The sequence below is a fragment of the Convolutriloba macropyga genome, chromosome 7, assembly GCF_964194025.1.
Source record: "Convolutriloba macropyga chromosome 7, txConMacr16.3, whole genome shotgun sequence".
Lineage (NCBI taxonomy): Eukaryota > Metazoa > Xenacoelomorpha > Acoela > Convolutidae > Convolutriloba > Convolutriloba macropyga.
In genome coordinates this window covers 56,499,000-56,521,538 of record NC_134474.1, presented here as the reverse complement: position 1 = coordinate 56,521,538, position 22,539 = coordinate 56,499,000, and the positions used below count along the sequence as shown (strand labels likewise).

At 34.5% G+C, this 22,539-nt stretch overlaps 1 protein-coding gene across 2 annotated transcripts in view; it reads right to left on the bottom strand.

Moving 5' to 3' along the window:
- Positions 1-22,539, bottom strand: part of LOC142343177 (tubulin gamma-1 chain-like) — a 243,883-nt gene that overhangs the window by 15,456 nt on the left and 205,888 nt on the right. The window contains exon 1 of one of the 2 annotated variants that reach the window (XM_075394880.1): positions 17,300-17,311. The exons of the other annotated variant lie outside the window; for it this stretch is intronic. The gene's annotated coding sequence lies outside the window, so the exon portion shown is untranslated. Of the gene's footprint in view, positions 1-17,299; positions 17,312-22,539 lie in introns of those variants that run through there. 2 annotated transcript variants of the gene reach the window in all.

The window sequence follows — 22,539 nt, the reverse complement described above, 5'->3', positions numbered from 1 at the left end:
TAGAAAACATTTTTTTAGCAAAAACAGATTTCTGCTCTATAAAACAAACTTTTGAAAATGGAAAACTTTTCGTGCAAACCTTAATAGCATAGTCTGTCCTTCAATAGTTTCTATTGCAAAGCTATTAGACAGAATTGTTTCCATCTATCTAAATTAGAGCTACAAAGTGTTTTAATTCTTAATTAAGTTCGTTCGTCACGTTGCTTAGGGTGACATAGAGAAAACAAACGCCACCCCCCCAAAAAAATTGCAAGCACACGTTTTCGTAACATTTTGAACCTGCGGTAGCATCCCATTCGGGTTTTACTTGTCCTCAAAGATCTCAAAAATATTTCTTCCTATCAAAGAGATCATCCATTATCTTCAATTAGAGGTTCAATTCAATTTATTTTGCTAAATGATTAAACACGTGTCATAAGTTCTCCGAAAACTTGATCCCGATTTCTCTGGTTCGAGTCATACATTTGGTCGTTCAACCATCCGTTCGAAAACACAAATCAATTATTGTTTCGTTTTCTACCGTTTCTACACACTAAAACCGATTCTTATTCCCACATTTTTTGAAAACAAAAATGAGAGAACTTTATGCTAGCCCCACTTTTTTTGTTCAGACAATGTTTGAATTTACTTGACTCCCACACCAACATATGTGGTACCAATTTGAAGCTCTCGGCGTCTGGAACTACAAATGAGAATTTTACTTTTTTGAAAGAAGTTTCGGCAACAATTTTGACTCACAATGTAATGCAATTTAGCCTCAGTTTTGATCAAATTTGGCTAAAAATCGGTCAAAAATGAATCCATTTTTCAAAAATGAATCAAAAGGAAGGAATGAATCAAAAGGAAGGAACTATATACTCAAATGGGTTTTTTTTGTTCAGTCAATTTCGGCCGATCGATATATTCATCGCAGAGAGTTGAGACTGATATCATTAAAGCTTGTCCAGCGTAGAATATGGAATTAAAAAGATTTTTTAATTTTCGTTTTTTACAGGGAGTTATCGAGGTTTAAATTTTGAGAAAATAGAGTGAATTCCGGTGAGATTTTATTCACATTTTCCGGAATTTTTGACTAAAACTCCGCCAATTTTGCTAAAATTTGTTATTTTTTATAAAGTGTCTTTGATTTTTATTTGTAAAGACAAAAAATATTGTAAGTTATTTTTATTAAATATTTTGTCAAAAAAGCTGGCTAAATATTTCAAAATTAAGAATTTTTCATCAAAAACAGCAGGAAATAGGTTTTTTTTCGTCCAGTTTGATTAAATTTACAGGAAGGACAGACCAAAACACCACGAACACAATCTTTGTAGAATCAAAAGGGGGCCTTTTCTACTCCTTTTCTACTTCAAATTCCGTTGAGAGTGCTCAGTAATTAAAACTTTGCCGTGCTAAATTTATTAGTTGATTATCAAAAACGCAGCATCTTTTTTAAATTTTTTAACTAACAAAATATCAATTTCTATAACATTCGAATAATAAGGTCTTCCATATGAACAAACAGCATTAGCAGGGCTAGTTTTGGACCAATCTTGAACTGGTATAACCCAAAAACAAGTCGGATTGTAATCAGTCGATCTTTTTTATAAAAAAAAAATTCGATCTTTTCTACATTAATTAAATAACGGAACATTTCAAAACAAAGCTCACTAGTGATAGATCCAATTAGCTTCCTAATTAGCTCCAAATTATTGTATCTAGTTTATTACTTGGAAGCTTACGGTTGTTTTGACTTTAAAAAAAAAATTGATTTTAAGTAAATAATGACTTATTGAAATTTGCCTATATTTTTCTCTTAATTTGTCAACTTGTAGCTTATTGTCAGCAATGAGAGAAAGCTTCTTCTTTCTATTGAAATCAGAATTCAACCTTTATTGAGATTTTACGCCTTAAATTATGCTTTTCTGGCTTTGATACTACTAGAATTCACATTTTTAAAAAAAAATTTATTTGCCCATTTTTCACGTTTTCTAGTTTTGTCACATTATCACGTTATTGACAGCTCATATATCACATTATTGACTTGCAAAATAAGGCACAATTGATAATCCTAAAATCCGTAAGATATAGATTATGGTTATAAAGGCTTCGACACTACTTTCTCGAAGAACTTAATTGAATTTTTTAAATTTTTTCATTAACTGTCGGTTTTACTTTGTCTTTTTAGTCGTATGAAATTTCCTGTTCAGTGACCCCATTTCATTGGCTTTTCAAGGAAGAATAGATTAGCGGATATTCTGATATTAGTAGATAGCTGATGGCTTTCATGACACTGAAAACAATTGTTTTCCAATTTAAAAAAAAAACACTTTTTAACTTCGCAATTCTGTTCCTTTTATTGTCTGTTTGTTATCTAGTCTCGTTAATTACAGGCCAAAAATGACAATATTGTTGCAAAGGAAGGTTTCAAAAGGGATTGGTGTCACATAATCTAATGTTTTTAAAGAATTCGTTGACTTTACTGGCTTCGACACCGAAAATAAAGTAAATTAATTAGTAAGACGTAAGACATATTCTGGATAATTGTAAATCTCAAGGGCTTCCTTTGGAAGAATATACGAAACTATTTAGTTATTTCGTTCTGTAATAAATGGCATTCATGTCTTCGAAAATTTTCTTTTCGGAAAAAAGTTACTTAATTTTGCATTTTTTTTCGTTTTTGTCTACTTGTTACATAGCATCAATCATGAGAGGTCACATAATACAATATCAGTGCTCGCAAAAAGTTCAATCGAACATATTTTGATGGCCATAATATGGCTTTACGGTTTCGAAAGCGTTTTCTGCCAAGTTTAAATTGATTTTTTGTTTGTTATCTATTTATTGTGCTTTTTGTTACCGCAGAAAAAGTTGAATACTGGCAGTTCTTAATCCCTTCTATAGAAATATTGGGAATTGTTCACCTATGGGATATTTTCGTTGATTTCTAATGGTTTTCATAACTTTGAAATTAACTGTTTTTAAAAAAAGCGAATTTTTCAACTTTACTTTATTTTTCAATGTTCTTTATTGTCTAATTGTTACCAAGCCTTTTAATTGACTACTCCCATATCATTTCTGGTGAATTACCAGTTATTTTGTTTAATATCAGTTTTATCCTACGCTATTTGGACTTTGTTATTAAATTTTGTTTTTCAAAACGGACATGAAGTTTTTAGTGTAATTAATTTTTGTTGTTGTTTGATTTTGCTGTCCGTCTGGACTCGCTTTCTTAATATTTGCACAAATCATCAATCTAATTCAGCATTTTTACTCCAACACTGAGTTATTTGCTTTGGAGGCTATCTTTTCGTTCATACACCATTTTTTTTTGAAAAGTACTTGATTTTCTGGGTTTTTCTTTCTATGTTCTTCATTTGGTAGACAATCATACCAAAATTGAGGATGAGCAGGGTCGGAACCTTATGTGCGATCGCATTTTACCGAGTCTCCTTGTTTTATTTCAAATCGAAACTGAAAACAACTATGGAAATTTTTGCTGTAGCAATATCACGCACCCTTTCCGCATGCAACATTAACTGAAAAGCGACAAGCAATGAAGTATATATTGCGTTATTTTTGGGCTGATTTGAATAAGAAATAATATTTTTGAATTTTTGTCCAGTTTTAGACAGCTTTTGAACTTTTTTCATAATTGTGTCAATCAGTAAAACAGCAACTAATATCAGTAGCTAGATGCATCTTCAGATTAATTACACTTCAAACAATTTAATGACTCAGGTCAATTGAAAGTGAATTTTGTGTCGAGATTTTAATTGCACTGGGTCTGGACAGCAGGTAGGAAAAAAACAGCTTAAGGCGCAAGTGGCTATTTATGTAGTACGAAAAAAGATCGCAATTTTTTGTTGATGTGCCGTGCTATGACTGATTTTGATGTTATCACAAAGTAATTCGCTATCCCTAATTACTGTAGACATTAATTAATGAGCAAGTTTTTTAACTGATAATGAACGATTTGTTTTTGTGTCCAAAAAAATGATAGGTCTCAATTGCTTGCTTATAATAAAAAAGGTCTTTTTTATGCTTCCTGTACCTAGCTTCTGGTGCTCTCAATTTTTCTAAGAATTGAGAATTTTCTTAGGTTCTCTAATTGTATTATTAAAATAATAATGTTGGTCATGGAGTATTGAAACCAAAAGTACACCATAGATTTACTCCTGTTTTTAGGCTACCTCATGAAGCAGCCTGTTTTTAACTTCAGAGGAATATAAACAAAAGAACCTTATTTGCTAATTCAGTGTTGTCACATAGAAAACCTCTCTCAGGAGTAGAAGGTAGTCGAATGTTTTATTCTTTATTTGAATCTCAAATTTGTCTCTGCAGCTTGGCCACAATTTAGTTTTATACGCGCTTTTTTATGCTCTATTGGTTACAGTTTTTGTTGAAAGATTTCAAAATCTATTTTTTTTAATTGAGTGGCAGGCCACCTGTTTTGACAACCTAATTGCATTTGCTATTTATGGTCCTCATTTGAGGTCACCATTTGTTTGTTCGAAAGTACATTTATAGAAATCTCCATGGCGTGTGCTTCATTATGGTGTTAATTTTAATCAGTGTCCTAACTCGTATTGAGATTTCTTTAATGCAACAAGAGGTTTGAAATAAAAATTTTATCAGACATTTTTCTCTATTGTGTAACTTCATGCATTACTACTAACAAAACATCAGCAGTTGTGAAATCAATCAGGTAGTCAGAATTGCGTTTTCTTTATTGTTTTTTGTCGAATTGCATTTCAGGACATGTTTTGCTATGATATTCAATTTCGTACACAGATTGATTAAATTTATTTAAATTTGCTGGTTTTTTACACAACCAAATTATGATTACATTTTTTTCAATAATCGTTGATTCCCATATCCGTCTTCCGAACTAACATTAATTACAACTTGTTTTAATTTTACCGGTACAAAACAATCTGCTTAACATTGCAAGCGCGTACCTACAAGCTATCGGATTTTTTTCATTTGTGACCCCAGCACGTTTTTCAGCCCCAGTTAAGCAGCCAGTTCTATTACATAGTAAATTATTATTGGAAAAATCGCGCGTGTTTAAGGGGGTGCAAATAATATGCACTCACTAAGCTGGGGGCACTAGCGGGAAAAATCCTAACTGCCTAAGTTCATTTTGACTTCTGGATACCAATTTGCCCCTTTCTTTTTAATCAAAAGTACATCAGAAAAGACGTAAATAAGAACAACTCGAGGAAGGTGGAGACAATCACGTCTCGTTGACAACGTAAGCCAATTGATCCAATTAATAATGGCAGTTAATACAACTACAATTGTATCAGCTTCCAGCATTGTGCTTTTCTGAAACAAAATTTCATGGCTATGATTAAGTTGAAATGAGATTCAATGAATAAAGGTGATTTGAATCCTCGTTTTTGTCGATACTTTTGGGTTCGTTTTCGATTGCCAAGAAAAATATGCAAACATATGTGAATATTTTTTTTGCTACAACTAAAGTTGCCAGGGTTTTTGTCCATGATGTTCTTCCTGAGACAAGGAGCTTTTTTAAAACAATTATCTTTGAATCGAAGCCAGGAATCAATTTCACAATGATTTAGAAACAAACATTAATATTGAAAATCAAGATTAATGCAAATAGAACTGGATCATAAATGTTTTTTTACAGTACAAACACGTGTGAGGAAAACTCTTTTGATAAAATTGATCAGTAAGTTAACTGCAACTAAGTATTTTTGAAATTGAAGGTTATTCAGGCTTTTCGTTCCTCTGAATTTTTTTTCTGTTTTTAAGCGCCAGTTTAATTATATTGATTTTTCTTGTAGCAGCTTGGTAAAAACATTTTTTGGTGTTAAAACAAATTTTCGACGATACCATTTCAGATAAATTGATCTATCTTATGCTTCCAAATGCGAATCTGGGAACAAGCCACGCATAGAACAAGCGAGCCTTCTTGTTTCACTCTGCCTTTGAAGCCTTCAATCTTTCGTCACTTTGCCTTTCAAGTTAGAGCCTCCAAAACCTAAACATAAATCGTCTAGTTAAGTTGGTTTCCTCAATTTAGAGAAGCTTAACTTTCGCTTACTTAAAAAAGAAACTATTGCAACCAAATTATGATTCTATTTTTTTTTTTCAATAATTGTTGATTCCCATATTCGCCTTCCGGACTAATATTAATTATAACTTCTTTTAATTTTACCGGTAAAAACAATTAATCTGCTTAACATTGCAAGCGCGTACCTACAAGCTATCTTTTCATTTACCAATCAAACCATCGGCTACGAAATACGCCTGAGAGTAAAATTAAGGATATCAATCAGTTAAATACATAACCGCAAGTTTCACAGAGTGGTAGGGTTCTTCATTTCATTTTCACAGGGTTGGCAAAACCGAGGGTACGTCACGCTATGCTTGGCGGCGTCAACACTATTAAAAATGACCTTTTCATTGTGAAAATAAAAAGGTTTGCCACCTTTTACGCATTAGAAACTAGGAGTTCAATTTATGTTGCCCAATATTCCAAAACAGAGAATTAACTGTTTTAGTCGCAAAACGTCTTCAAAGAAGCTGGTTGAGGGGGGCCAAGTAGTATTTGCTATAAACGTTGTTTGAGCGTATTAAAACCATTAGAACTATAAAAATTCTTAACAAACAATCAACTTTTCACTTGCTTTTCCTATGAGGCTAAATTAGAAACACACGGTAAACTACAAAGAATCAATTTTTCAAAACAACAAAAAATCGCAATCGAACGACTGTGCTCGATACTGTTGTTGCCTCCTTCAACCAAAGGGGGATCACTAAGTTCACATTTGCGCTTCAAATGACGTTACTAGAGGTTGGATAAAGACAACCAATAAAATTTTTTGGCTCACTTTCTATTTGACTTTTAGAACGAAACTGCCATCAATTGAGATCAGCCGCTTAAAATCGAGAATGAGAGAGCAATTTCGAACACGCAAAACTCACAAAAGGTCTATCGAGAAGACTTTAATGGTCAAACAAATTTTGCGAAGAAAATAGACGAATACAATAATTGCTTTCAACTTCGTTTGAGAGCAATTAAGCAATAAGTTTCTTGAGGAGAAGAATTCTCTGAATCTGGTTTATGCGGTGTTGATTTTTCAGTTAGGTTCAAGCACTTGGCTAAGAAGACTCTTTTTTTTGTTTCTGGATGTTTTCGGTCAAACTTTAATCATATCAACTTTTAACATTCTGCAGATAATTTCAGAATAAAAATTGTTTTAGTTCTTTAAGTTTCCTTACTAATTTTTTTGTGTTTTCCCGTTCACTTGGCATTTTAACATTTTTCGGTGTAAATAGTTCCTAGTATTCAAATTCAAGCTCTAGTTATCATCTTGAGACCAGCCCATGTCCCTTGTGCGATCACGAGAAAGATTCTCTGATATCAAGTTGCTCTAATTCTTTTTTTTCTATAAATATGTTACCAATCAAATCAGTCTCTATGAACAAAAACTACAGAATTCCACCTTCCGGACGCTAACAGTGGTAACTCATATTTCCTAACAACAATAACAGCAGAAACAGATCTTTGATCAGATCTTGAAATCTTCACAACTATCAGCTAAATCTTCAATTACTCCGTTTACTATCTACATCATTGCCATCATCATGCCTTGAGCCGCTGGTTCCGGCATGTTATGCTTCGTCATGTAATGTTTCTTCAAATCATGCTTGTACTTGGTAGAATAATCACACGTTCTGCATTTGAACACTACACTTGAAGGCAAATGTTTTGTCTCTATATGCCTTTTCATAGAACTCAAGAGCTTAATCTCAGCTTTGCAGAACGCACACTGATAAGTAACTTCATTTGTGGCGTGGTTCTTCGTTTCGATCATCATTGCGCTCACATCAATTTTAGAACCTATTGGCTTTGGAGGACTGATTGGTATGGGGCTGCTCGATGCCTGGTTCAAGGATCTCGGTTTCTTACTCAGCATATTGCTATTAACAGGTGGTCTTTTGTGCACTTTGAAAGAGGTAGCTTCTTTAGTTATACTTGACGTAGATTGTTCCGCTGAGACGGGCGTGAACAGAAGGAATCCATTGATCTCTTGAGTATTTTCATCACGGATGTGATGCATTGCAGAAACAAAAGACTCAGTTAGGAATTCAGAAAATTTTTCAGTTAGCATTATTTCAAATCGGATGCCGTCTGCCATTTCTGGTCAATGTTCTCTGAAAATCTCAAAAAAAAGTATGGAAATTTGCCGAAAAGCGAACTAATCATTAGAATTCACTGAGCTCTCAAATAACGAATCTGAGAAAAGAGAGTTAGCTAGCATAGCCTGAAAAATTATTCCTCGAAAACAGATCATAGGTTTAAGATGAATTTCGAAAACTATTAAAAAGGAGCATAAACAATCAACAATTAGGGAAAATATACAATAATTTATGAGAAAATATTTTGCATCGGCAAGCAACTAAAATATTTGACTGTACACTAATAGGACCTCAAAGCATTCTAGTGTTTGTAAAATTTATAATTTCGAAATGCGTCCCGTCACCTTTTTGCTCAACGTGTGTATACGGACACAATATTAGTAGCGAGAAATGCAATCGGGAGCCAAAAACGGACTGAATGTTGGCTATTTTGGACTTGCATCTGAACTTGGAGAGTTTCCGATTCCGTTCGAAGGTTGTCAAACCAGACTGCCAGTAGGGGGAGTGATAGAGTAGAAGATAGGATGAGAATAGGAGACCAAGAATGCTGAGAAGAAGCACCATTACTATCAGAAACGGCAAATCCTGAAGCAGAGAAGTTCAAAACTGATTATGGCCCCTCAGTTTAAGAAGCGAATTGTATAACTGTTGGATTATGTTCATTTAATGTCAGCCTTACCGGCGCACATCTTATTAACCACAAGTTACATGCTTCCAAATAAAAACAATGCATGGTGTAATATGATAAAATATGAGCTGGAACGAAATAAGCAATTATACATCACACGCCCATTTTAAAATTAAACGCCGAAAAATATCTGATCAGATATACATAGGCTTTTGTAACAAACTATGTTTGCAAAAAAGCACCAATGAGAATCAAAATTGGTCAATTCAAAAACGTAAAAGCATTTGTATGAAATTTGCACAACGAATTGTAACGTCTAGCCTCATTTCATATGGGCTTTTAAACTTTGGCCTCAATTCATAAACGTCATTGGGTGGGGTGGTCCTGAGAAAGAACAGATCAATAATTGACTCACCCGAGTCATCCCAAACAGCCAGGCGATACTTGGGAAGAATATCAGCATGAGAGTTCGTAAGTTCAATCCACCACACTGTGACATGACATAGTCGAAGTTAGTGACGAGCAGAACCCAAGCGAGTACCCAACCAAGTGCCACTAGACTGATGAAGTATCTGTAGTTGGTGAAACCCACGCATCGACCAGAGAAGTAGCAATGATGGTCGAAACGTAACACACAGATATTGCACCTAAACAATAGTTAACTGAGAGCGAATTAGAGAGATGTATCCCTTCGAAACAAAATAAGGTGCTTGAGTTCACTGCCAGGTTCATTGCAGCGTTCTCCTTAAAATTTTGATGTACAAAAACTACCTGTTCGGATTAATAACTGATTCAAATGAAGTCCTAAAGCTCCTTATTGGGATACAAATTTAGGTTGTTTTGTTGTCCATTATATAATGCTATGAACTCATTTTTTAATGAGGTAGTACGAAAAACACAGAAAACTAAGAAAAACTTTTTCGAAAAATAAAGCTATCAAAATGAATAAATCGCGGCGCACTGATAAATTTATACAACTATCACTATATGAAATAAAAACAAAATATCAAAAATGGGGCAAGAGTCAAAATCTACATTTTTAAAAGATAAAGTAGTAAAAGTTAAAACAAAAACCAAAAGCTGCGAAATGCAACTTAAAATAAGTAAAAGCAAAGCTTCAAAAAAATAGTAAGAAGGCTCGCTTGTTTTGTGCATGGCAGAGAACGTTCCCACATTCGCATTTGAAAGCATATCATATCAAATCAATTTATCGAAAATGATAATTCAGAAACGTTTGCTTAAGCACCAATTTTTTAAATCCAGCTGCTACGGAAAATGCTAAAATTATTTAACTGAAGTTTGAAACAGAAACAACCGAGAAAAAATTAAGCTTTCAGACGACGCAAAAAAAAACCTGAGTAATCTTTTATTACCAAATACTTAAATGCACTTAAGTTATGATTAATGTCAAAAACTTTTCCTTAAACTTGTTATAAATAAACATGGGCCACATAAGTTCGAATTGATTTGCATTATTGACTATTTTGATTAAGATTGGTCAGTCTTTTTCTATAACTCAGGAAATTAAAGATTTTTTGTTGCGACCCCACTTAGTGGGGAGAGGAACTATATACTCAAATGGGTTTCTTTTAGTTCATTCAATTTTGGCCGATCGATATATCTATCAATATGAGTAATATTTTTTATAAAGCTCTTCAAGCGTAAAATTTTAAATTAGAAAGTTTTTTTGATTTTACCGTTTTACAAATATTGTGAACATTTGATATTTGGGAAAGAATTTGTTCAATCACAGCGTATTTTTGCTAATTTTTAGATTTGTTGGAATCAAAACCTTAATAAAATTTGTTCTACACGATAAAATAAGGAAGAAATTTGTAGTCATAAAACAATGAGCGGCACTAAATTCTAGTCTTGTCCTCATTCTTTTTCGGATTTTTTTCTCGGGTCATTTGGAGACAAGTACCTTTTCATATCAGGATTCTATTAAAGAAACCTTCACTTGCGATCAAATGGGCCCGGCCCGATGAACATTTATTTCCTTTTCAAGGAATAATCGCGCACGATTTTTATGGCATTGTCAAAACATACTCGTAGTTTATAATATTTTTTTTGTATTTTGCCTGCATTTGTTGCATTTTTTAGTCCAATGTCTTAAACTCGTTAATGTGCAATTTTTATCCCAAAGAGAAGTAGGTGAACCTGGATAATTTTTCGGATGCATACGTAATGGTTCTTGGGCATTAACCATTCGAAAGAGCATTAACCATTTTAAAACTATTCTGTGAACTTGTAGATCTGTCACAATAATGAAACGTCCATTGTTCTGAATAGTGACCCCAAAAAGTCTGGTTGGCAATATTATCTTCTAATGGTTTTGTTTTACTTTAATGCTACAAGTTGTCAAAAAAATTTTGCGATTTTTCGATATTTGTTCAGAATTGTGGCTCAGAATTTTGAAATCTCATTACCTTAGAAAAAAATGAAAGTTCACTCTGGCGTTGAAAATACTCTTGGCAGAAAATACAGGAAGTTATAGTGAACAGCTTATGGTTTCAATGGCTTTGACGCTTTCTTCTGGCACTTTTCTATTGATTTTTTTTGTTTTTGCCTTTATTTGATGCCTTTTTCTAGTCATAAAACATTTTGTGATTAAAGAATGATCTACTTGGCTTCAATGAGGGTAAAGGCTAACTTTTTAAATGGTTTTCGTTGAGAGCTTTGTTTTGATGGCTCTGATACTATGAATTATTACAAAAAATTAGTGACTTTTGTATATGAGATCAATGTTGTTAATTTTTGAAGTCACATTGTCACAATACTGAGAGATCCCATTGGTGTAAAGAAAATCAAATTAACACATCTAATTTTTCACTGAATGCTTTGTTTAATGAATTTCAACACTTTTCTCTCGCATTCTTGTTCAAAATTTTTAGAGTAATTGAACTTCTCGTTTTTTAGTTCTTCTTTTTGTCATTTTGAAACTTACTCTCATCAATGAAATGAGCCATCTGCTCTCTCTTGTTATTTAAATTTCAACCTTTTCAATGGTTTTTGATGTTGCAGCTGATAATTTATATCTTGGACACTGTTTTCTTCAAACAAACTTTCAGCGGTAAATTTTTGTGCTTCTTTTTGTTGTTCTTTTATAAATTCTCCTTATTAACAGGTCTCATTGACTTTCAAATGAAGCCAAAGTGAACAAATACTAATTTTCATTTATATTGACGAAAGAAAATAACAATTGAAGAAATAACCTGTAATCTTCAGATAATAGCTGATGACTTTAAAACTTTGTTTTCGTAAATTGTTTTGCTGTCCTGTCCTATGGTTTCGGATTACCAAATACAGATCTCGTGAAGACTAATATGTAAATCCATCACGAAATTTTATTTAAAAAACAAAGGTTTTTCATGACTTTTGAAAATATTTGGTTTTAAAAATTTGATGGATTTTTGAATTTTGCCTTTTTTTCTTCTTTTTGTCGACTGACTATCTAGTCCCATTATAGACAAGCTCCATCTGCTTTATAGTTGAGAAGTGAATGTCTGTAGTATAGGTTTTATCTAAAATTTACTTTAATTTTTCAGGTTCGATATGAAAAATCTTATTTACTTGGACTTTTCAAAAAAAAAATTAATAAATAACCATCAATAGACAGATCTCAAATTTTGTTCTCCCCTTTTCAAGACTTAAACAAGAATTTAAAACAAATTTAACATTGTAGGAAAAGTTGGCGAGGAAAGGATTAAAAATTCATTTAAAAAGTCTACTAAAAATTGGCTGCAAAATGGGACTGTCAATGCAGCTGTGGAGAACTTCAAAAAAGATATAATCGACGTCTTTGATTCTTTTGTTGAAACCTCAAAATTTGACTGACCTTATCCTCGCAAGAATCTACCATATCTTAAGGGTTACGCTTTCCAAAAGCAAAGCATGGCTGACAGATTGCCAGAACTTAGCCACAATAGTTTTGTAGATCTGAAGTCTCAAAAAGAGTAAAAGAAACACCAAAAAAACCTTCTTTTTTTATTAAATGCTGAGCTCTTATATTTTGCTTAAGAATCTGTTTAACTTATCGCTGCGTCTATTAGCTGCCCTCAAATACCCTTCAATTAGAGTGACACGCACTCATTTGACCACTGTATCTCTTTGACTTAAAGTTAAGAGACTTTATATTCAGAGTGAGGAAGTCATTTTTGAGAGTAAGGTAAGTCACGTGTGACCAAAAACCTAATCACACGAATAACAAAAGACTCTCTCTATCAAGGACAAAAACGACGTCACGCACGCAAAGCAGCCGAAACTGAGCTCTTATATTTTGCTTAAGAATCTGTTTAACTTATCGCTGCGTCTATTAGCTGCCCTCAAATACCCTTCAATTAGAGTGACACGCACTCATTTGACCACTGTATCTCTTTGACTTAAAGTTAAGAGAATTTACATTCAGAGTGAGGAAGTCATTTTTGAGAGTAAGGTAAGTCACGTGTGACCAAAAACCTAATCACACGAATAACAAAAAACTCTCTCTATTAAGGACGAAAAACGACGTCACGCACGCAAAGCAGTCGAAAATGCATAAACGAATGAACAAAACCAGATTCGAAGTGATTTTGGCGCCATACGGTCGTAACAAAAATCTTGACGAATTTAAGCCAAAAGAAGCCCCATAATAGCCTCGGCTATCGCTTTTCAGCTATTAAAAACTTTAACAGCAAAAACTATTATTGAAGCGAGAAGCAAAAATTCCAATTGATCAGATATAAAACGAGTGCCCTTACGCGACGTCAAAATCTTTTGATTTTTATTCGAAACGAACAAGTTTACGCTAAGCCTGAAAACAGATAAATGGAGTCCATATCACCATAGAACAGAAGCCTTCCCAACATAATCTATGTACACCAAAAAGAAAAAGTGACTAAATGGTTTCATATTATGAAATTGAGGTCAACTCCTTCGTAAAATCTATCTATTTGGAATCTTGCGATGCAAACAAAGGAACTCATTCAAATATCGACGGCGTGACATCCTGTACCCATCCTGTGTCTTCTTTTTTCGCTGACAAAACTTAATGAGATAAACACATGTTGAAAGCATTTTTATTTTAATAATCAATCACTTCGAAACCATCCTGACCAGATTGAAAATGTCTTAGCTTCTTCTAAACCTGCAGTCGTTGCCCTGTCTGAAACGTGTCGATAAATATTGATCTCCTCAATATTTATCATTTGAACAACTACAAAATTGTTGTAAGAAACCGCTAATATCGAGGCGCAGATGTTATTTTTATCCGTGATATCAGGTTTAAAGAGGAGAGTTTTGAAGTTCATATAGAACATTTGGGAATCAAGTTAAACTTAGGAAATGAAGTAGTCTCTGTTCTGGTTTTATAGGCCACTATTATAAAGTGAACGCTTTCTTAGAACATTTTGGGAGCCTCTTGACAAAAAAAGACAACGGAAAGCTAAGACATGCACTGTTTGCGACTTTAATCTTGACTGAAAAAATTTAGGTAAAATTTTATTGATTACAGTAACGTACTAGTGTGTTTTGATCTGGTAACTGAAAACAAGGAACACACTCAGCACAAGTGACATTCAGCAGAATGTATAGACAGTCTTATAACTAATTTCGCATGTGAGACTGACAAATTGCAGTACCAAATAGGTGACCATCAAGGAATTATTTTTTCTTTTGTAACAGTAGAGGCAACCAAAGGTAAAGAAAAGGCTGAAATATTTTGGACAAGACTTCCAGAGTATCCTCAATTCTGATGAGACGTTATGTAAGATGCTTTTTAAATTACAGTATGATCTTAGAAAACTAGATCAACATGTTTATAGACATTTGAGCGTAGATTGTCAGAAATAAAATTGGAGCGCTTTGCTAGTTTTTCCGCGACTAAACTCGCAAAAAAGCCAATCGAAAAACTGCATTATAAAAAGCACAAAAACCTTTAACAAAATGAAAGTTGCTCCGTAATAAGTACATATCAAATTCGACATCAGGAAACCACGTTAATTTTGTCAAGATTAGAAAAATTTTGAACAAAATAATCCAAGAAGATAAGCGGAAATTCTATGTCAAAAACTATATAATTGTCAAAATCCAGGGTCGATGTTAAAAAATTGTTAACATTTTGAGCGGAAAAAATATGAGCCGACCGCCGGAGCAAAGTAAATGTTGAAGCTCTACATAATTTTCTGAATTCCATAGGAAAACAAATCGCCGATTCAATATCAATCCCAAAAAAGATCAAAGAGAAACCATAGCAGAAAACGGATCTACATTTGTTCTTTTTACCACTACGATCAGTGAAGTTACTAATATACTGTGCGATCTAGAAGATAATACTTCGGAAGGTCATGATGGCTTATGTAACAGAATGCCTCAACTGGTTGCACCAAATCAACTGCGAGACTGATGTTTTTAAAATGATAAAAACTGAAGAATTTCCGCATAGCTGCTGTAACACCTGTATACAAGCCTGGCTGCAAAAAAACGTAGGACTACAGACGAATTAGTCTGTTACCAGTCTTCAGTAAGGTCTTATAGAAACTTCTTCACAGTCGTATTTTGAATTTCGCGTTCCGTTGTAAATTGTTTTTTTTTTCCATTACAATTTTAATTTAGATCTCATCAATCTTGCACTCAAGCTATACTTTTTCTTAAATAACCAAGTTAGGAAAACCTTTGGATCAAAGGAAAACGTTAGTGCATGCTTAATTGACATCAAAAAAGCTTTTGATACAATCGACCACTAAGTTATTAAAAATTAGAACTTAGCGGTTTCAGAGGAAAGTCAAATGGTTTATTCAAGTCCTATTTCACCAACCGAAGTCACTTTTAAAAGCGGTGCTGAAATTTCAAATCTAAAGGCACTTAGTTGCGGTGTTCAGGGGTCAATCCTAGGTCCCTTAGCTTTCCTATTTTATATAAACGATGTGCCTTTGGATAGTAATCAAGGATCAATAACTCTTTGCTGACAATAGTTTTTTTTTGTTAAGGAGAAGAATCCAATTGCGGAAACATTAATAAAAAACCTCGAAGCAGTCGATGATTGGAGCAAAAAAAATAAGCTAACAAAAAACGCTTCAGTTTGGGTACTAAAATTACAAAACCTGTTAAGCTTGGCGACAATTCTTTGAACTATACTGATTCGATAAAGTATCTTGGAGTGATTCTTGACTAAGAGTTTACTTTTAAAAATCACAGACTCACTACACAAACAGCTAGCCAATTTCAGCTGAATACTATAAAAGGACGTCTTGTGTTTTCAAAGAGACTTTTCCTAACATGTTCTAACACGTATGCTAAACCTAAGATAATTTATGGTCTCTTAGCTTGGATATGCGTCGAAAACTTCATTGAACTCAATTTTTCAAATGCAATAACGTATTACAAGGACAATTTTTTTCAAGAAAAAATTTGACGACGTTTCGGATATAATCAAAACCGTGTACGACCTTCTCTGTCAGTTGCTTAAGCAAACACTTGATTGGCAAATCACCCCGAAAATATTATATCTTTGAACCGAGCAATGAACATCTCTACTAGGGCGAAAAAGAAAGGTTTTCTGGCATCGATAACATCCATACCACCACTGGACAAAAAATCGATCGAATCACAAATTTTAAAATGATACAATTCTCTTATTCTCTATTTATCAATAAATCTCAGTTCCCCTTTTTTTCCTACAAATGAAAATTTATAATCGCGACTTTGTGAGCAAATATTCAAAACGCCATTTGATGAGCACTTAAATAGGGTATATTCATCACCAGTCTTCCAAGATCAGAGGGGCCGGGACAACTTATTGTCTTAATCACAGCTCGTCTGATTTCTGATGGGATGCGTTTATTTTCTCAAAGAATCCCGGCACTTGATTGCAACATACAGAGCTTAGATGAGTTAAAAAAACAACAACATACCTATGACAGTGATAACTTCTTGGCGGTGAATTTTGGTTACAAAGCCAGCAGTATTTCCAATCAGGTTTCTGAATAACAGGCAGCATCACACCTCTGGTAGTGGTATCAACTGTCACTAGCTTTATCCAGCAGAAATAAATAGATACAGAGAGATAGCCAATCAATGCGTAGAGCGAGTTCAAAACAACACCATCAAAAATTTTGGGCAACAACAAAGTAAACTCCATTGCAATAGTAGTTGGAAATAGAAGTGCAAAGAGCACGAACGGAATATAGTCTGATTTATCTGGTGGTAAGAACTTTCGCATCTTGATTCTGAAACAACTCAATTTACTTAAACGACTGGCAACTATTCTACCGATATACAATCGATTAAATCATAAGGCGATACACTAGACATTCATGGTGGGTGTTATATAGGAGTTTCAGGCTCGCATAGGTCGCAGAATACTGACGAGCCCGATCTTTTCGATCAAAATTTTCCTGATGCCAATTATTTAACTTGAAGGCTCAGCATTGTTGTTGTTGGAAATTCACAGCAATATGCTGAGGGGATTTCTCTCTTCGGCTCAATTAGAACGTCGTATTAGCCTAATTGTTGAGATAAACTTTTTAAATACGGTTTGCTATTTAATAAGTTAGTTCTTCAGATTTTGTTTTGACCATCCAATTGGAACAGCAAATGCGGTAGATTGGACGGCCATAACAAGCTTAGATGAGCTAAGAGACAAGCTTCGAGTTTCTAAGGACAAGCTTCGAATTAGACCAAAACTCATGTCATCCGTTGTTAGCAGCATTAGGCGTGGACAAACTTGTACGTCAATTACGCGAGAATAAAACTGAGCGTGAGAAGCTGTGTGAAATTGAGGCGTCCGCAACATGTACGCGAAACCTCAATGGAAAGAGGTAAAAACAAGTGCATGATTACATAACAGCCTGCAACAATTAATGAAGGAAGGGAAAATTAGTGACAAAATTTATTAAAGAGGGTCAACAGGTTCACAACCAGCGAGGCTTTACGGCCTGGCAAAGGTACATGAAAAGATACACTTCTCCGACCTGATCTTTCGATACCTGGTAGCAGTTACGAAAACTTGAAAAAGATTTCTGGTACCATTTTTCCAGAAACTACCGGGCGCAAACATTGAAACCAACACTCTATTTGCTAGAAAGGCCTTCTCTCTTGGAGATAACGAGCAGATAGAATCTCCTAACGGAAGTTTGTACACCAACCTGCCGGTTGGAGAGGCTATAGAAATTGCTCTAAAACTCTATACAAGCAATACTAGCTCCAGAGATCTCAATGTCCGCAATGAAAAGTTTGTTAAAGCTAGCGGTGACAAATATTCATTTTAAGTGTATCTGGTATGTACAAGCAGATGGTATGTACGGGATCTGGTATGTACAAGCAGATGGTCTGGCTATGGGGCATCACTGGTTGTAATACTAGCAAACGCGTGGGTGAAATTGTTTAAGGCATTACTGCAAAAACCAGAGCATAGTGAAAATATCTCTAGATCCGATCAAAACGGGAAGTGAAAGACTGCAGCCGGAGAGTGACTTTCCGAGCAAGAGGTGTAGAATGTGAGTCATTTCAAAACAGGTTTCTTGGAAAATGCCAAAAGATAACAAAAGAGGAATACGCCAACATGCAGGATGTTGTTTCGAATTGAAAGTATTGCAGCAATCAACAGAAAGGCGGTTTGAGGATATGAATTTGTTTAAAAAGTATGTAGATGATTTTATCTGCACGGTTTGTGGTGACCCGGACGAGTATTTAAAAAGTGCCAATTCATTGCATGTCCTTGGTATCAAAAAACAACTGACACTCGAACAAAACTGAGGAAAACTTTTCTGCATAGGAAAATGTGATTCAAGGGATGGTTCCCAGGCTTTTTAAAGCAACACCTAATCGATTGGCCTTCGATCAGCCTCTTGAAAAGTACAAATCTTGCTCTAACAAAAAGCAATATCCAGAGGAATGGTCTTCAAAATTAGCTTGAACCAGTTTGAGCCAGACTTTGGAAAATAATAAAAGTGGCGGTAAAGATCAATAGAAAACAATACCAAAAGAACATCAAGAAAGCAAGACTAGATCACATGACAAATCAATTTTTTTTACAATACAGGGCAACTTTACTCAAAATTTTGAAAGCAAAATGAGGAAACTGCGAGTTGTAAGTGGTTTTATAACGCGAAAATTAAGATACTGCCTCCCCAACCTGAAATAATTTTTCGATAGAGACCTGAAATCCCACGTGGTATATGAGATAAAATGTAAGGTATGGGGATCCTTCTATGTTGGGCAAACGAATCGTTACGTTACCACAAGGATATCAGAACATCACAAGAAAGATTTACATGTTATTCAACATCTTGTTGAATGTTGTGGCGCCACGAATGACTTTGAATGTAACATATCTGGATTCCTGTTGGACAGTATAGAAACTAATGACTAGCGAAGCTATATACATCAGCCAGCTGAAGCCGACACCAAACAAACGCGATGGAAACTGGGGGCGGGAACCCACGCTAAAAAATTAGTTCATATCACAATTATGTCTTGAGAAATATACATAGGGCAAAAAACTTTTCTGCATGACAAAACGAAATTGCAACCTACCACAAGAGGGATACTTAAGATTAGGGAAAATTACGGATTACCCTAGGAATAAAAAACATGACCAATATCGAAAAAATCCGGATTAGGAATGTTTTTAAAGAAATTGATAACAGATGTAAATATGAGTTTTAAATAGGCTATCTATTTAATACATGAAAAAATTTTGATTGAATTTTTTTAAATACTTCATGCAACTGTTTTGAATATGGTCTTAAACAAAAGCAAATACATGTTCACTTTATCCTTTAACAATTTGTAAAACACTTTTAAGCTGACGTTGAACATAAAGTTCGAAAACGCTTGTTTTAAATTCCGGAAGTAATTTCAATTTGACAAATTGGTTTCTTTTACATCAGTAAAGCGAATTTATATAACAGGGATTGCCGGCATTCCTCAAAAACACGGTTGCCGGTTTTGTTTACGTGATCAAATGATTTCAAAGTGTCAAAGAAAAGAAACAGTAAACGGCGAGGAGACCGAAATTGATGAAGGGCCGCATTTTTTTGCGTTAGGTTTACAAAATTCGACTATGGATTTTTATCATATACTTTTGGTGGACACTAGAGAGAGCTATGATGAGACCGTAAAAGGTTTCAAATATCATAATGAGAAACCAGCTTATTTCCGGAGGGGCTAAATATGAGTCTAGCAGCCTGTTAAAAATAAGACTTTGTAGGTGAATAGCAAAACTGAAAGCGTACGCCCAAGAGTGTACTGACATAAGAGAGCATCTCTGTTTGAGGGGATTTTTCAAAGGCTTGGAAAATAGTCAGGTGCGACTGTACCTGAGATGAATTTAGGAGACTTTGGACAAATCATTAGAAAGAGGACTATAAACAGAAACGGTCAAGAGCTCTGAGGAGGAGGACAATGAGTCGTAGGTTTCTGCCATTCAGTCCAAAGAAAGTTCTCAGTTAAGTAAATCGAATTATGGTTTTGTGAGAACAAAGAAAACTAGTCAAACTAACAGGAAAGGTAATGAGAAGTCTTGAGCGCAAAAAGCGCGGCCAAAATTGCTTCTGCGCGTAAGTGAGAGTTGTTCAAGGTAAGCCCGAGATACAAATGGAAATTATGAAAACAGCATCTATAATAGATGAACCAATTACGACAGTGGAGCCGACCGCAAACAACAAGAGCCGAAACCAAGTGTCAAGACCGGTTGCACATGAGTGATGCCAAGCAGCCAAAGACACCAGTGAGTTTCGAATAGGAGTTGTTGCGTTGCGGTCAGCGAAACCATGCATCGAGAGAAGTCAGGAATCGTTTTAAATGTGTTAACTCAAATCATTTGCAACGAAATTGTCAGTATTTAAACGAGAATTAACTGATGACAGGTGGGCTTCATTTTTACCTGGCTAAATACAAATATTGCGTGGCTGAAACAGCCTAGTGGAGGCATTTTTTGTAAAAAAAAATAGTGGAAGAAACGGATAATAGCTTTAAATGATTGTGGAAGTAGTGCTAACCTTATAAGCAACACACAAAAAGCAACTGGGAGAACCAGGCCTGATCAGTATGTGCAAAAAAAATAACAGCGGCCAACAATGGCAAAAAGCTTGTAAAGGGGTCAACAGCTACCAAGTACACTATCAAACTTTTCCATCTGAAATAACGGTTGAGTTTCTATCACCAAGCCTTAGGTGACGCCAATTTTATTAGGCTTGGATTGTTTTTTGTAGACTTTAGATTGTTTTTTGATTGCATAGAAATATATACTTATTTGCAGGGAAAATCAGGAAAACGTTGAAGTTCTTCCCATCACAGCGGAGTATCAAAAATCCGTTTTTAATTGCAGCAGAGGATCATGAACTATATCGTCGCTGCGAAGTTTTCCTTAAATGCAACATTGTTGAGATAGAAGGTAGCAAAAAGCGACAAACTGAAATTATAGTCGGAGCCAAAAATATTCCCAAAACAGATCAGTTATTAAAAGAGCGATCGCTGATTGACATAGCTGATAGTATTGTATGAGCGCGACTTTTGAGCCCAACATTTGAACACAGAAAAGTTAACAAAATATGCCAAACTTTTATGTGCCGAAATTTTTGAAAAGATTTCAAAAATTTATCAAAATCAAAATATTTATAAAAAATCAAGAGATGAAATTGATTTTGAGAATCATCTGAACACCAGTTTTCTGAATTTGGCCCTGTGAGGACATGACAAAACCGAGGTCGCTTTGAACAATATAAGAGAAAACGAATTTGCAAAGTTCAACGATAAGAGATTTTGCAACCGAATTTATCGTTAAATAAAATTGAAGATATTGCGCCAATCAGACGTACATATGGAAGCAAGAATTTTCAGAAATGAAGATCCAAGAAAAATATTGTTTACTCGGAACTAGAGGAATTATGCAAACCAACGATTTCCAATTGAGCGGCACCATCATTGCTGGTACCAAAAAGAATGCACCTTTTACTTAATTGTAGATTACATTGGACTAAACAAACAAATAGAGAAAACATGCTGGTCTTTAACGGTAATAAAAAAGGGTATTGGTTCTCCGGATAAAAATATGTACTTCTCAAAGTTAGAGATTTCGTTGGGATAATTTAAAATGCCGCTCGATGACCATAGTGAAAGTTTAACAGCTTTCGTAACACCTCTGGGCCTGTCGAAGTGCAAAAAAATTTCTATGGGACTAGCGCCCGCAAAAGCAGCTTTTCTTCTTTGGACATAATATAATGAAACGTTGAGTCGGTGTCATCCCGACAAAAGTAAGAGAAGTAGAAGCAAAGAAAATCATCTTTGATAGACGTAAGAGCCTTTCTAGGTTTTTTGGGCTAAAATCAAAAAATGATTTGGGCCATGAAAAAACAGCAGAATTTCTCTAAGAATTTTAAAAGATCAAATAATTTAAAATGGAGTGCACAGTGGAAAAGTGCGTAACTGAATTTACGACGAAGCTTCTTGAAGCCCCATTTTTACAATACCCTATTAATAACAATCCGTTTATTTTAAATAAGAATGCTTTGCTAGCAGGCGTTGGGAAAACTTTTACTCAAAAACAAGGTGTCAAAGACGAAGTGATTACATATTCGAGACAATTTCTGAGTAAAGTCTAATTTATCAATATTTTGAAAACTATTCACTAGCTCTATATTTTCTATTTTTAACGGACCACACACATCTTGTCTGGATCTATAGCTTAAAAGAACCAGACGGTATGGTCGCAAGATGGATACAAAAACTTGCACAATTTAACTTTAAATTCTAGCGTAGAGCAGGACAAAAAATGCCAC